We start from the raw sequence: 11978 nt of genomic DNA on the forward strand, positions 1-11978 counted from the left end.
TGTTTTCAGTTACCTTTTATTCAATTTGTTATTGTTTTTTCTCTTTGTGAAGAAGAAAACTTACATTTTATTCATATTTTCATAGCATATTGTAAGTATTTCTCTTCTGATTTTAATATATTTCATAAATGTTGATAGTTTCTATTCATTTCACTTAATTCAAAGTAATTTAATTTTTCCTTAAGATTTCATCTTTGAGATTTTATCTGTTGTTTATAGCAATTTTGTGCCATCCCCACATTCTTGGAATTTTAGAGCTATTATGCTCTTCTGATTTCTTGTTCAATTCTATTGTGATCTGAGAACATATATGTCCTGTCTTCTTTTAAAATTTAACAAGATGTATGCTATTGCACAAAATATGACATTTGGCTGAAGCTTGTATGTAAACTTTGAAAATATGTACATTTGAAGAATTCTTCTGCTTGGAGAACATTCTATGAATATCAACTGTGTAAAATTGAGGGGTGGTATTGCTGAGTTCAGCTACATTTATATTGACTTTTTGCCTAAGGAATCATTGCAATTCCAGTAGAGGGATGGTGAAGTTGCCAGCTATGAGTATAGATTTATATATTTCTCCTTGTAGCTTGTCAGTTTTGACCTCATACAGTTCTATTTATTTTTAAAGATTATTTAAAATTGTGTGTGTGTGTGTGTGTGTGTGTGTGTGTGTGTGTGTGTGTGTACCTGTGCACAAGTGAGTGCAGGTACATGACAATTCCCCAACTTTTGCATTTCAAGCAGATGGCAGCTGCCTTTTATTTCTGGGAAAGAACTTAAATCTAATGTAAGAACAATGTGTACTGTCAACTGCTGAGTTATCTTTTCATCCCCTAAATGCTGTTTTGGCAAAGACATACACACTAAATGTTTTTATGTGTCTTTAAAGAATGTCCACCCATATCATCGTGCAATATACACTTGTATACATTACAAATTACAACTTTCGTTGCTATAAAATGAAATGTAATTTAATTATCTTATTATTTGTAATTTAATTATCTTATTATTTGTTTTCAGTTACCTTTTATTCAATCTGTTATTGTTTTTCTCTTTGTGAAGAAGAAAACTTATGTTTTATCTGTATTTTTGTAATATTTCAATAGCATGTTGTATTTCTCTTCTGATTTTAATATATTTCATAAATGTTGATAGTTTCTATTCATTTCACTTAATTCAAAGTAATTTAATTTTAACTTAACATAGCAACTCCTGATTTCTTTTGACTACTGCTATTAACATATATCTACATGTATATATGTATTCATATACCAAATGTAGGTGTTATATCTATGAACTAATTGAAAACCTCTTCAATAAAATACATGAAAGTCCATTTGATGAAATATAAGACTGAACCCCAAATAGAAATAATTCTAGTGTACATGGTTTAGAATAATTTATGGATTATGGATTCCATTAAATCCTCACCAACTACCAAAGGCATTTTTATAACAAATATAAAAGAAAATACAAAAATTCATATAGAAGCACTAAAGACCTCAAATATATAAAGTGTTTGAATAAACATAATAAATCAGCTGAAGGAATTATATTAGATGATTTCAAAATGTACTGCAAATCTATATTAATCCAAAGCACAGTGGAACAGAATAGGGAATGCAAAGTAGACCCATGCAATTTTACCCAGATGATTCTTAATCGAGTATCCTAAAACATAAATCCGAGACATCCTTTCAATATGTGATGATGAGAAAACTGTATATTTATAGTCAGAGGATTGAAATGTAATACCTACAAAAAATTATTTCAAAGTAGGTAAAAGAAACTACCAGAAGAAAACAAAGCAAACACATCAAGTCATGATGATAGAAAATAATGTAAGTTCGGTAAAACCTCCAATGAATGGGAAACAAAAGCAAAAACAAAGCAATAGGATATATCAAACTAAGAAGATTTTGCACTGCAGAGAAAACCTTCAAAACACTGAAGAGACAAGCTAAAGAATGTGAAAGAGGTCTTTCACCTCAGATGCCAGCTACAGCTGGCACTAAGTGTCTTATATGCTCCAGTGTCTTCAGTGCCTATAGCCACCACAACCAATGTTGGTAGGTTTTCTGTAGGCTATTGTGTGCATTTTACTTGTCACACACAACATGGTCATAATGCTATCATGCTGGAACTTGCGAAGGCCAGAAAAAGGCTTGCTAACTCCAAAAAAATGGCCCCTCTCCAAAGGAAGTGGAAAAAGAGAATGAAGGTAAAGAGAAGTAAGAGGATGAAGCTGACAGCAGTGGAGAAAAGGTGGTCATCCCTCAGGAAAAAATAATGCAAGAAAGCTACTTCCTTACCACAACTCCAACAAAGAAGATGGTTGTTTCACAAACAAAAAGGTAACAGTTGTCACACCAGTTAAAAAAGAAGCTGTTACTCTAGACAAAAAGACAACGGCCACATCAGCCAAGAAGAGGGTTAAACTACTCAAAATAATTGCAAGCCCTGGTAAGAAGTGAGTCACACAAGCCAAAGCATTGTGGGCAACTCCTGGTAAGAGGGGTAAGAGGAGAGCTGTCACTCCAAGGGAAGAGCTAAGGATGGTGAGAATGTCAAGAAGTAACACAGTGATGAGAATGAAGAAGATGGTAATGATGAGCCGCAGGAGGAATTTGAACCACCAATAAAGAAAGCAGTGACTCCAGCAAAAGCAGTAGCTGCTGCTCCTTCTTCCACAGATGAGGAAGGAAGATGATGAGGATAATGATGATAAAGAGGGGGAGGCGACTCCTCAGAAGAAGCCATGGATATCACAAATGAAAGGAGAGCAAGCTGCTGTCAAAGTTGTTCCTATGGAAACCTATGTGATTTCGGAAGAAGATGAAGATGGAGTAAGATGATGATGACGAAGAGCAGGAAAATGAAAAGGAAGAAGAAGAAAAAGGAAGAGTCTGGGAATGCACCACCTGGAAAACAAAAAAAGGAAATGACCAAACAAAGATAAGCTCCTAAAGTCAAGAAACATAAGTTGGAAGGCTCAGAAGACCCGTGCTTTTCAATCTATCCATTAAAAACTGTAATCCTACCGAATCTGTTGCTGAATTAAAAGTTGCCATTAGTGAACTTTTGGATAAAAATGGTCTTGCTGTTGTGAATGTCAGAACTGGCACAAATAGAAACATTGGTTATGTGGATTTTTAATCTGCTGAAGACCTAGAAAAGACCTTGGGACTCACTGTTTTTAAAGTGTTTGGCTGTGAAATTGAACAAGAAAATCTAAAAAGGAAAGATAGTAAGAAAATTAGAGCTGTAAAAATACTTTTAGCCAAAAAAAAAAATCTGTCTTTCAGCATTGTAGCACAAATTGTTAGATGAAAACAGGTATTGGGATGAACGATGGAAGATCAGAGAAGCAGAACAAGCCACAGCCACCTCACCCTGCCAATTCCTCAGCTGATCCTGTTTCTTCAGACTGGAAGCCTCTGTGTCCTCATCCAAATGGGTCTCAGCTGAACTGCTGATAAAAACCAAAAAGCTTAACCAGCTCTAGTTCCTCATCCTCAAGCCTTAAATACCTTTCTGCCTCCTGCCATTACTTTCTGGGATTAAAGGAGTGAGCCACTATGCTTGGCTGTTTCCAGTGTGGCCTTGAACTCACAGAGATCCAGGCAGGTCTCTGCTTCTGGAATGCTAGGATTAAAGGCGTGTGCTACCACTGCCTAACCTCTATGTTTAATATTGTGGCTGTTCTGTTCTCTGATCCCAGATAATTTTATTAGAGTGCACAATATTTTGGGGAACACAATACCACCACACAGCATTACTCAGGATTAATTAAAAGAAGTGTATGAAGAGGCAAGGAAGATCAATTTGATCATCCAGGAAAGGAAGAGTAAAGTTATTGCTCATTCTGAATTTAAGAGAATTGATTATGTTGAATTCAACAAGTTTATAAAGAAATAAACTCTGATGAAAAGCAGGGGCCAGAGCTTGATGCATAATCTGTTTCCCCCTACTACAGACTGGAGAGGAAAGGCAAGGATAGAGAGAGTTGGAAATAATAGTAGTTGGAGTGGTGAATCAAGCTTTGGTTCAAGTAATCTTTCCTACTGTGCAACAAAAGAAACTCTTCAGCAGTTATTTGAGAAAGCAACTTTTATCTAAGTGGCCCAGAATGAAAATGGCAAATCTAAAGGGTTCGCATTTATAGAATTTGCTTCATTTAAAGAAGCTTGAAACTTCTGTAATAAAGTGGACATTGAAGGCAGATAAGGCTGCAGATACAGGGACCCAGGGAAATTGCCAAATGTAAGAAGTCAGACATCCAAACTGTTTGTCAAAGCTTTGTCTGAGGTTATCACTAACAAGACAGTAAAAGAGTCATGTGAGGACTCTGTTCATGCAACAATAGTCACTGGTGGGGAAACTGATTCCTCCTAAGCGTTTTGTAGAATTCAATAATGAGAAAGATGCCAAAGCTGCCAATGAGGCCATGGAAGATGGTGAAAGTGATGGAAACAAAGTGTCTTGGACAGGTCCAAAGCTAAGGGGGAAGATGTCTTCACTGGCTTGGAGGCAGAAGAGGAAGAGGCCCATTTTTGTGGCAGAGGCTCAGAAGGCTTTGAGGGTTGATGGAGCTTCTGAGGCAGCAGAGAAGGAGGGGAGAAATTCAAGTTACATAGAAAGAAGATGAAATTTGAATTGTTTCTTCCATCTCTGTCTTTCCCTCTTCTTTTGAAAGATCATGCTCTGGAGTTTTTATGGTACCTGTTCAATGACAGCCTTCAGAGGACATTCTAAGACAGTAGATAGCCATGAAAAAATTTTTTATAAGAAAGACACATTGTTGGATTTTACTGGATATTCACATAAAATTTTAAAAGATGAATGATAGAGCTAACCCTTTACAATACATTTTAAATTTATATTATTTTATCCTGTATATGAAACCATTATTTTCCTACAAATAGGTGGGAGTTTTTGATTTGGATGTTGTAAAAGAATGTTATATTATGTGTTTTGTGTCACTGACAAATTAAAACTCCTGTACTCTGAAGCAAAAAAAGGAAATATTTTTCTATGAATTATTTATCTAAGAAAGATTAATACTCAGATTATGGAAGGAACATAAAAACTCCATAACAGAAAAGCTAACCCCTAGACACTCATAAAGAAAAAACTCAGATGGTCAAGGAATTTGTGTAACATTTTCAGCATCACTAGCCATCAAAGAAACATAAGTCAAAACTATGATGGGATATGTTTGAACTGATTTTAACAAAAAGTAGAAAGAAATATTGAAAACTATAGTGAAGATATGGAGAAAACGGAAGTTAAATATTTGAATATAAATTAAGATAGCCATTCTGAAAAATAACATGAGGTTCCAGGATCTAACATGTGATTAAGCTATATCACTTCTAAGTATATATCAAAGAAAATGTTATTTTATGAATAGACATTTGGATGCCTAGGGTTATTACAACTTTATTCACAATATTTAAGATATAGAATCAATCTAGATTTCCATCAACAGGTAAATGGATGAAGAATGCAATATTCGTGCATTTACATGTGTATGTTTGTACTAGCATATTACGTTTACAACAAAATGCCCAAAATTAAAGAATATTATGTTAAATGAAGTGGAATTCAGACAATTATGACATGTTCTTTCTCTATGTGGTTAGTTTTAAAAGACTGAAGTCAACATGAATGTAAACTGGCAATTTCTTCATCCTAAAAAGTCATGAGAGATGTAAAGAGTTTGAATACCAATTACTAAACATAGAGTTTCCAATGTTCTCTAGCATGGTGGGGTGATTATTGTGGCAATATTAGCATTCTGGCCCGCACTTTGGGGGGCCCGCCCAGCATCCTGACATCGTCTTAGGTAAAGTCTCCTTTAAAAGAAAACCCCTCTCCTTTCTCCCCCCTCTTCCTTCCTCTCTCCCTCTCTCTTCTTCCATGAAGCTGCTTTGTGCACCTCATCTCTCTCTCTCTCTCTCTCTCTCTCTCTCTCTCTCTCTCTCTCTCTCTCTCTCTCTCTCTCTCCTTCTCTCTATTTCTTCTCTCCTCTCCTTTTAATAATAGAACTTTTCACGTAGGTGCCGCCTACATATTGTGTGTGACTTTCTGCCTTACCTCCTTGGCCTCTGCCTGCTTTCTCTCCTGAATAGTGTGTCTCCCTCACCCACTGGGTAGCTTAACACAAACCCGCCAAGGCCTCTCTCGCACAGTTTTATAACAACTATATTTTAAAATAACTTGCTTTATTATCCATGAATGACTAGAAGAAGAGAAGTAAAAGTTTAAGGCATGATAAGAAGGAAGAAATTTTAATTACCTTAATTTGATGACTACAGAGTTTATACATGTATTAAAATATCATACTGTACTTTATAGATTTGTAAATTATTAGATAAAAATTTAAATATGTTTGTAAGATTAAAAAAAGAAATTCAATACCCAAGAGAAAATGTGCATATGTACATTATTTTTCATCTATTTTTACAAATAAATTTGTCTTTTAATTCATTGCTTTGCAAATGTAATTTAATGTAACTGACACAGTTGGATCAATATTTACTGTATTTGCTTTTATTTTCTATGCTGCTCTTTTTATTGCTGATTTTGTCTGTCATTCTCTTCCATCTGTTGTAATTTTGACCAAACTTTCCATTTTATTTTCTTTTTCTTCCTTCCTTAGCTGTATGTCACAGTTCTTTTAATGTAATTGCTGCCTGAAATATTGTAATATATAGTAATACATCACATTTATACAAATATATGTTTAACTAATACAAGCCTACTTTCACATAACATTCTACTACTTCATGAATAGCATTAGCTCTTATAGCAAAATATTCTGATATCCATCACAATATCTTATATAATGATAATGATGATCATTATTTCATCTCTGTACAAGCATATGCAAGATAGATGTACAAGTATATGAGATCTATAAGAAACCTGTCTTAGTTTATGTTGTAATGATATGAAGAGACATGTTACCAAAATATCTCTAATAAAAGGAAGCATTTAAATTGGAAGCTTGTTTGCTGTTTTAGAAGGTTAGTTTGTGGTCCTCATGGTAGGAAGCAGACAGATGGGTCTGTAGCAGTGGCTGAGAGCTTTATATACTGATCTCTGCAGCAGGCAGAGAGAGACACTGGACCTGATGTTGGCTTTTGAAAAAAATAAAAGACCACCATTAGTGATGTGCTTCCTCTATGAAGGTCATACCTACTCCAGCAAGGCCACACTTCCTCCAACAAGGCCACACATGCTAACACTTTTCAAGTAGTTCCATTCCCTGATGACTAAGCATTCGAACATATGAGCCTATGGGGGGCATTCTCATTCAAATCACCACATGATCATACACAGCCAAACGCACTGCTTATGTAATTCTTCCCATCAAGCTATTATGTTTATATGAAGTATTTTATATTTTATCTTTGCTTATTCCTTCTTCACTGTCCCCCACCCACCTTTTTATGTGTCTCCAATTTACGTTTCTTACCACTTCGCTTCTCTCAACATTTGTCGCACAACAGATAAGTTGTGAACAAAGTCATTCAATTGCTATTCTACTCGTAAAATTTTAATTTGTGCTTTGATTCTGAATATATTTCCAAAGAATAAAAATATTAATTAGTGGTCTTAATTTCTAAATAGCTTAAATATTTCTAGCAACATGGCAATAGTAGATTCTTCTGAGCGCCATGACTTCACTAGCTCTGGGAAGCTAAATTTCCAGTACAAGGCACGGTTTCTCTTTTGGTGATCTGTCCTGACTTTGGGTTTTCTTCCCTCGGGTTTTAAACATGAAAACAGGCATCGATTTCTGCTTTCCAGAGGAGATATAACAAGGAACATTTATATTCTCCATGGTTCAGGAAATGTTTCCGTATACGCTGAGTGAGACTCTCTCAAGGCACATGCTGCAACTTATTTTAAAAGGTCTCTCGAGAAGCTGCTTTGGTTTCAGTATGAAAATCAATTGAATGTTGTTCAAATTATATGAAATAAAGTAGAATTTAGAGACTAGTCTTATTTGAAACTAAGAATTCACAAAACCCAAGATTTCATTTAGTCACTAACTCAATTCTCCTAAAAGATTTCTGAATGAGAAAATAAACAAACAACAAACTTACCCTCATTCTGTTGTTGAAGAATCTGAAAATTAGTTCAGTGAGCTCCACCACGTTATACTTCTTGTTCTGAGTTAAAAATCAAATAGAAGATGCACTGGCTATGAATAGTTCCTCCTGATTTATTAGAATACTTTTCACAGTAAAACAGCTACCGCTTTGAAACAGTGCTTCAGTGTACAGCCCAGGTGAGTCTTGAATTAGAGATCTTTTTGCCTCAGTTTCTGGAGCACTAAATTCATAGCTGTGCTCTACCACATCTGGCTCTGGAAAAACAATGTCAAAGGTTACACATCAAAATATATTTTAAATGATTTAGTTGCATTGTATAGTTGCAATCTCAGAAAATTGGCTGGTGATGATTTCTATCTTCAAATAAACTAAATTTTAATACTTCAGAGGAAAATAGTTTGGATTTGAAAAGTAATTTTGGAATCCAATATATCTTCAAGACAAACTACCCAGTTTATTGAAAACAGTAGCTAAGATTTTATATCATGTAACTGTTTACCATCACATCAAATTCATATGTTGAAGTCTTACTCCTTAAGCCTTTCTTAAAATTGATACTGTATTTGGACATGGGACTTTTAAGGGGGCAGCTAATTTTAAATAAGATCTTTAAAGTAGACTCCATTCGATTGTGAAATTGCCACTAAAAGAAAAGGGAATTACAAATTACACACACACACACACACGCACGCACGCACGCACGCACGCGCACACACACACACACACACACACACACACACACACAAGAAAAGGCAATGTAAGGACACAACAGGCCGCAGCCATCTGCAACAAGAGAGAAAGAATTCTCTGAAGAAACCATACAGCCTGTGAATACCTTCTATTATGATACCTTGATCCAGTTTCTGCATTCTGTAGAAGATGAACTTCTGTCTTGTAAGCTATCCACTCAATGGTACTTTATCTTTGTTAGGAATACTCCATTGGAGTAATATTTCATAACTGATATTCTATGACTTAGATCTTTTGACCCACATCTATAAGTAATCACAGTTGGGAATCATTTATAGGATTTAGAAAACGTCAATAGTAAGAAGTGGACAGAGGTACATAGTCACTCGCTGTATTAATGACTAAAAGCAGGGCTGCCTCCCATGGTATATTATAACGAACACTTAGAGTGTGATATAAATGAGTGTCTCTGTCAAATGAGCTATAAAGGATATATGAGCAACTTGTTAAAAACATGAAATAATCCTAAGTTTAACATTACGAAAAGTCTGTTACATATCTATAGATTTTATTTGAACATGGCAAAGCATTCTTCTACCTTAACATATCTCACCAGCTGGCCCATGAATATATATATAATCCATTGTGCTTACTGCTATTTAACCATAGACCACTAATGAACTATATTAATATAATTATTACTTAGGGATTTACAGCATTCAGCTACTTTATTTTTTACTGGTAAACATGCATAATTTTAAAAATGTATTTTGGCAATAATATATATTTATTAATATAATAAAATGTTTCAAGAGTATACATTATGGCATAAGACTAATTAAAATGTCCATCACTTCATAGTCTTATAATTTATTTATGATGAGGATACTTAAAATGTACTTGTAACAATTTTGAAGGATACAACTTATTGCTATTAACTGTAGTTACATTGCTATCAGTAGATCCTACAAGTGTGCCCATCTTAATGATAATAAAATGAAACTGTTTGAGCAGCATTTGTCCTTTCCAGTTTATATCTCAGTTTCCAGTATCCACATTTAACTATCTACTTTTGTGAAATAAAATTTCATATTCCATGTATAAGTAAGATAATGTGATATTTACATATGTGTGTCTCATAATTCTTTTAGGTTTACTCATGTTGACATAGATAACAGAATTTCATTGTTTTTAAAGTCTGAATAGGTTTTAATTTTGTGCTATATCTACTACATTTTTTTAAAAAGTTCCTTTATCTGGTGGAGGCAGTTATGAATTTTGTCCCAAATCTTGGCTGCTTTTAATCATAATGCAATGTATATAAGAACATAGAGGTTCTTCCATCATGCTGATGTCAAAAAAAAAAAAAGACATACAAAATGCTAACAGATGTCTGAAAACAATTGGTAATATCACTAAGCACAAGTTAAAGCCATAATGAGATACTGGTTTTTAAACTGTTAGAATGCTATTGTAAAAAGATGGAAGATCAGCAGTCAAGTCTTTAGTTGAGTCTTTACATATGCTTACTCAGTGAGCACTTGGATCTATGACTAGTGTTCTTGGCTTCACTTGTTTTGGCTCACATGGGTGTTGCTTGAGGTTCAGTCATAGAGATATACTGATTCATGGGTGGGGAAGATGAAATGATTCTAGCTCACAAGGGTAGGAAGTATGGCTTCTGACCTCATGAATACTATCCATATTACACGACAGGGGTTGCCATTGCTGGACACAGTGGTCTTAGGATCTCTGATTTCATGTGCAAAGTCCACATGCTCAGGATCAAACGGAGGTGAGAGCTTCCTTCCTGCTGGCTAGCATTCATAGTGCCCAAATTCATAGTACAAGCCACAGGGGTAGAGAAAATCCATCAAAGAGCTCCCTGGACTGAATTCTTCTCATGCTACAGTACTGTCATGCCAGGAAAGGTGTGTCCACTGATAAAATAATAGTATGAATGTTTGAGGGTGACCAACATATTCTGGTTGCATATGAGTCCTGCTCCAGAAAAGGGAAATCATATCAATTTACATATTGCAGTGTAAACTTGGTTAAAGCTCATGGCTGGTATGCCAACAACTGTGGTGACATGCATAAGACTTGCATAGAATCAGGCATTCCAGCATGGATCCGGGAGGCCCTTGAAAGAGTTCACCCTTCTTTTATGATTCATTGGCTGAAAATGGTTAGTTAGAGATGGGTAGTCATTTTGTTCAGTAATGTAGACACTAGTTAGTTGTCTATGTTTCAGGCTAGCAGCCTATAAATTCAGTGGATAGGTGGAAAGAAATTGCTTAAATTTATTTTAATCATGAAATATATTTTCTTCTCCTTTGATTGTAATTGATAATTTTGTTGAGTATGATAGTTTGGGCTGGTGTCTGTAGTCTCTCAAAATCTGTAAAAACATCTGTCCAGTCCCTTTTGTCTTTCATAATCTCCATTGAAAAGTGAGATGATGTTCTAGTGGACCTGGTTTTGCATATGACTTGGTAGTTTTCCCTTTCAGCTTTTAATATGCTTTCTTTGTTCTGTATATTTAGTGTTTGTTTTAATTTTTATGTGTCATTTGGAGCTCCTTTTTTGATCCTGTCTACTTAGAGTCTGAGTCCCTTTTGCATGTGGATAGGTCTTTGTAAATTCAGATTTGGAAACTTTTATGATTTTTGTTAAAAATATTTTCTATGCCTTTTACCTGGGTTTCTTCTTCTAATCATGTTACTCATGGGCTTAATCTTTTCATAGTGTTCCAGATTTTCTTGGTGTTTTAGGACTGATTTTTTTTTTTAGGTTTAACATTTTCTTTGCGCTACCTGTTTTTTTCTACCTTTTCTTCAATACTTGAAATTCCATCTTCCATTTATTTTAATATGTAAACGAGGCTTGCTTCTGAGCATTTTTTGTTTGATATTCAATGTTTTTCATTTTAAACAGTATTTCAGTTTTATTTTTCTTTAGTGATTCTATTTGTATGTTAAATTCTACTTTAATTTTTATCATTTTCATTTAACCATTGTGTTTTCCAGTCTTCATTGAGGCACTTATTAATATCCTCTATTTTCTTTGTTTTGTTTTGTTTTTACTTTTCAAGACAGGATCTCTTTGTGTATTCCTAGCTGTCCTGGAACTCAGTTTGTAGACTAGGCTGGCCTTGAA

At 34.7% G+C, this 11978-nt stretch overlaps 1 pseudogene; it reads left to right on the forward strand.

Annotated features, from left to right (window-relative positions):
* Positions 1 to 2137: 2137 nt before the first annotated feature.
* On the forward strand, positions 2138 to 4590 carry LOC131904474 (nucleolin-like; annotated as a pseudogene).
* The last annotated feature ends 7388 nt before the right edge of the window (positions 4591 to 11978 follow it).

The sequence above is a fragment of the Peromyscus eremicus genome, chromosome 2, assembly GCF_949786415.1.
Source record: "Peromyscus eremicus chromosome 2, PerEre_H2_v1, whole genome shotgun sequence".
NCBI classification, from domain to species: domain Eukaryota; kingdom Metazoa; phylum Chordata; class Mammalia; order Rodentia; family Cricetidae; genus Peromyscus; species Peromyscus eremicus.